Consider the following 5,528-nt stretch of genomic DNA (forward strand, 5'->3'; position numbering starts at 1 on the left):
TTTACCCACAAAATATGAAAAATGCAGCATTCAAAATTGCTGTATAATGTATATGCTCGCGGTACTATCAGAAACAAAGAGGAAATGATCTGAAAACCTGGGACAATACGACCATTTCTGTAGCGGAGTTGCCAAGGAAAAACTTGAGGAGTGTCCATTTTGGTCAACAAAAAATTTAGAAACTTTATTACCACCTGGGAAGCTATAAACGAACGGCTGATGAAAATGAATATAGCAATTAAAGGAGTTAGACTGACAATTTTTGCAATAAACGATGACGCTAAAGTAACCGAAAATCACAAGTTATGCGAACAAAACCAACAACAGCTGGAGGACACGGAGATAGAAAAAAATGATCACTATAGATACAACCTACTAAGCTTAGAGCACGACAGACGAAACTACTAGCTTAGAGCACGACTAACGAAAAACTCAAGGCACCTTCAGGCAAAAACCCAAATGAAGAGTATGATTGCATATTACATCAAGCATTCTTCAAGCCGCAAAAGAAGCACTAGGTTTAGTGGAGGAAAAATCGAAGAAGAGAAAACCATATTGGTGGGATGCTGAGATTGAGAGGGAAATAGAGGAAAAGATAAAACTGTATCACCTTTAGTTATCTCGAAAAACAGACAATGCCAGACAAAATTACAAGAGCGCACAATTAATGGTAAGAAGAATGATTAGTGACAAGAAAAATGTAGCATGAATGCAAGAGTGCCAGAGAAAAGACTCTTATTTAGGAGGTCGAAGAAGTACCGAAAGTTGGAAGACGATAGGATCAATTAGAAAAGAAAGAATGGGATGCACACTTAAAAAAAACGGAAGAAAGAGTTAAATTTTAAGAAGAAGAAATAAATGATGCCTTAAAAACTAACCGATTCCGAAAAACCAAGACGTACTTGTATAAAAGCAGAAATAAATAAGAAATATAATAAAAATACGAAAACATCCCAGGCAGGATTTAATACGCCGTTGAGCCTTAATGGACCTGGAGAATTCGGTCGATTTAACTGCTTTTAAGCCGATTTTAAAATGCACATTTTATATTTTGCCCGCAGAGATGGCTCTTGAGGCATTTCAAGATGTTTTATTTGCAATTTTTATTTTTCCTTTTTCAACTCTTTAGCCATCTATTTGGCCGTTTTTATCCCAGTTCTCATGGAACTCCCACTTATCTGGCAAGCTGCACTGTATAATTCGCAGGAACTTTTCGTTGAAGTTAAATGGACGATTTGTACCGTACAATCTGGAGAGCTGAGAGTTTCTCAAGAGGACACTAATTATGTATCTTTTGCCAAGTATTTTGCATTGTTATTCAAAGAATTTGGGGTCTAAGCCGGAAAACAAGGATCTGGATGTATATGTATATCTGGACATAAATACCTACACTATTTATTGAACTGAAAATCCATTGATTGATCAACTCAAAAAACCACAAGACTCCTCAAATTTACTGGTCGAAGACTCGAAAAAAGTCTCACAAAATCGGCAATTTTCGGGTTTTAGACCGTCGTCGATAGGAACTTGGTTCGAGCGTTTCGCTGGCACGCACCATCTTCAGAGATAACTTTACCGTTTAAGTGTTATGGTTTCAAGGCATTTAAAAATAGCGTTCTGGTGCGGCTTTCACATATTTCCGATCGGAAGCTTTGAACAGAAACGTTGATTTTTGACCGAAAATTTCCAGTTGACTCTGTAGACTATTAAGGCGATTTTTCTTGAATTTAGAAAATTCTCGCTTCCCGAAACGATTTAGTTGGGCGAAGCCATTCAGAACGAGACCCGAAATAAATCAGTTCTATCGATAATACAGGGGGTGGAATCGGCAGTAAATTTTACGATGCTGCTTGATTTTGTTGTAATACCGTATTTACTTTTTTCCTGGTACCTGGAAAATGCCGTCATATTTCATTGCTTCTCGTTTCAGGAATGGGAGCTTAGTACGAGCGCCCCAGTAATATATTGAAAATATGAAATAGACACGTGCATTTTCCGATATTGTATCACAAAGTGTATTTCCGTAAATGGAATTTACGGTCGGTTTTTTCAGCTTTTAGCTTAAGCTACCAGAAACATATTCCTTTGCGGGTGGAAATAAGTTGGCATATACAGAGAGGCTCAGATCAAGCTGAGATGCGACCTGCACCAACCAAATAAACAGCTCCAACTCCAATTTATTCCTCGAATATTGACGCCTTGATGGATAATAAAGCTTCGATTTGAATACAGTTTCGCTGGTATAAAGTGAGCTTTCGGTGCCGTACATCGCAATATTATTTCCCCGCCATTCATTGCAAGAAGCGATGTAACAAACGCTCTTGTTAAAAATTTAATTAAAACGGCAAATATTCGGAACGGCGTATTTTTCCGAACACAATATCCTGGCAAGCCACTTGCCGTAATGCTCTGAAGAAATAAAATACTTAAAATAAAATTTCAATATTACATGAACCGATCTTGTTTCGCCAACAAATTCCAGTTAAGAGTGGGTGATTTTCCAACTAAACCCCTACACTGACAAAGGCAAAACTTCCCTTGATTCCACGTCCACACATTGTTCTTCAATTTGATAATTTGACAAAATATATAAACTTTGTTTGCCTAATTTTTCCACTGAAACTTTTATTTTTATTTATAGATAACCATATTGAATTATCCAATTTTAAAACACTCTAGATGTTACGATATTGCTTTTTCTTTTCTCACGAACGGTGCTCAGGTGTTCTTAGCTCGGAGACAGCTTATGTTGCTGAGAAAATTGGATCTACCTTAAAGATATTAGGTTTTGAGATAAAACGGCTTAATAACGATACACTGCGACATTTAGTGTGCAAGAAAATGATATCACAAGCTCGGATAGAAATGCTTTCAGCTTCCACCCCGAAGCGTATTTTTATTTATTAAGCGGAAACAAGATGGATAGTTGGATGGTATGCACAGAGAGCGTCACTGTTTGTTGCTTGATTGTTTAAAAAACGTGTGAGCGGATGATGATTCGGCTTTATCGAATGCCGTAAAAGCAAGTTTTCCAATTAGCAAGGTTTGTAAGTGAAGGAGAAAAAGAGTGAAGATTTTCTCCTACCTCAGTTTTCAAGAACTCATAGAGCCTTTTGCCACTTTCGTTAAGTATAAAGAGCAAGTGTGATTACCATTCTCTCGCTATGGTTTTTTCAAATACTCTCAACTAAGGGTTTGGAATTTATAACATTTGCTGCCTAAAAGCGACATTAGCAAGAAATTGAATTCAACTCAAGTGTTCGGTACAAATGGGGTCTTTTTGGCTCATTTGAATGCGGCGAATAGCAAAATTCGGCCGATTAGAGTTCTCCTGCCATGGTTTTTTCCCAAATTATTCAATAAAATGTTTGATTATGCAAATTCAGTGGTTATCTCAGAGCGAGGTTAGCGAAAACTCGTATCGAAGTTAAGTTTTAAACACTTGGGAAGACTAAAACGAGCAAATTTCTATCGATTAAGGTTCTCTTGTTAGTGATTTTCAAGGGTTATTCGCTGAGAACTTAAGAATGAAATTAAGGAAAAAGCCATTAAATGCAAGTATAAGGCACTCGGAGTTAGCTTCACTCTCGTCGCTATAATTTTTCAAAAAACGGTTTTTAACTTGGCATGAGTTTTAATAAACGTTTCACCCGCTTGTGAGGGATCGGCGCCCAATAAGTGGACTAAAAGTCATCAGTCATCGTAAGGCAATTTTTGACCGGCTTTACAAAGATCGCTTTTGCATGCCGGAGTTTGGCATTTAATTATTCAGAAATTTACGTGGGAATTTTAAGTGAGAATTTCGCTTTTTGACGTATTGTGTGAAGCTAAGCCTGTTTTATAAGTGAAAAAGGTTTCGTTTTTTAAGTCGTCATCAGGCCATTTTCAAGAATTTGAAAGAAGTTGCAAGGATTTTTTTTTGCAACGCTAGAGACTAATTTTTGTAAAACACTGAGAGAACACAGTTTGCTTTATATGTGGAAAACGTTTCGATTTTGGGTCATTTTCAGGAAATTTGCACGAATTTTTTAAAAATTTCTTAGTATTTGCAATATAATTTTACGGTTGTTTATGCAGGTATAACAAGAGCATTTATTTTCTCAGAAACCAGCAACAGTGGAAATTTCTTATTGGGCCAATTTCGTATTAATGAATGCGTCTTATTTGTAGAAAAAGCTTCGATTTTGAGGCAATTTTTGAATCTGATTTTGATTTGATTGACTTATTCGTATTTTTGCGACAAATCTTAGCCCACTTTCGCTTCTCTTCTCTCATTGAATGCATGTTATGTATAACAATGTTGATTATCGGAGTGGAATTCACTGTGCATTTGCACAGAATTGGAGCTGCACCGAAATGCAAATTTCATTAGCCGAACTGTCTGTTACACGCACGTTCGTTTAAAATGTCTCTCTATGTTAAAATATTTTTTTGCTCTACACAGGCACAGGAATACTCGTTTGGAATATAGCACTGGAGAGCGATTTTTCGCTCTTCATATCGTACGTAAACAAACGGATCGGACGGCCGTTCTAGGCACATTTTTTTGCTTCCCGAAATTCGCCATTAGGAAGTTATTCACATTTTAATTGGACTGCAAAAGAAATCTGTGCCATAAAACATTCGGCAATTTTATTTCCAGGTAAGAAGAAAATGCGAATATTATCAAAATCAGACAGTCAACAATAAAAGCGTATGTAGATTTCCGTCCCAGTTTCTTTTTTTTAAGGAAGCGCTTCACTGTCATGTTAATATAGCGGAAAACTAGACATGTGAAGCAAGCGTAATTCGCATAATGCCTAAATTTACGTAAAATATGCCTCATTTTCCGAAAATGGTCGGAAATTTATCGTTTCTTGAATGCGTTTTAAGTGGGGCGTTCCCGACAGGGAAAAAAATTGGCCGGGTTTTCCAGTTGACTTCTTAAAGCCTGCTGAAACCCTCCCAGCATAAATAACTAAGCAAAGAAGACATTTCACGTTCACTTTGCCGATCTAAATCAATTTTCGCGTAACCTCGCAGGTTAATTTATTTCCCCACTTACATATGGCTCACGGTGCAAACTAAATGTAAATTCTCCTACGGCCCCCTTTTATCTTCATTGTCGCATCAGCCTCCCCCCGATGAGTAGTCAAGCGACTAATAATGGAGCCAACCTGACGAAACCCCGCACCTGCCTAATATGTCTAATTTGAAGTTAGCAGCCGAAGACTAATCGTCTTTAGATAATTAGCTGCTCAGTCGGGAATTACTAACTCGATTTAAGTGTCACCTCCTTGATACGCAACTCTAATTACTCTCGTATAATATACAATTATCGGGATATTCACCTATTATTATTAGTCTTCTTATCTTATTAATTGGAAAGGTGCTGTGATATGTTGTTGGCAACTGAGCCGATGTCGCTGATGAAGGGCCGAATAATTCCGAAACGTCGTCTAATATACTGGGACAATGACATGCGTGTTCAATGTTAGGCTCACTTTGAACTGTAAGAGTTAAATGTGCTTTTTAGCCCTAGAAGTTCA

Source organism: Dendroctonus ponderosae, unplaced genomic scaffold (assembly GCF_020466585.1).
Source record: "Dendroctonus ponderosae isolate FM_Combo_2020 unplaced genomic scaffold, Dpon_F_20191213v2 Dpon_F_20191213_9, whole genome shotgun sequence".
In the NCBI taxonomy this organism is placed as follows: domain Eukaryota; kingdom Metazoa; phylum Arthropoda; class Insecta; order Coleoptera; family Curculionidae; genus Dendroctonus; species Dendroctonus ponderosae.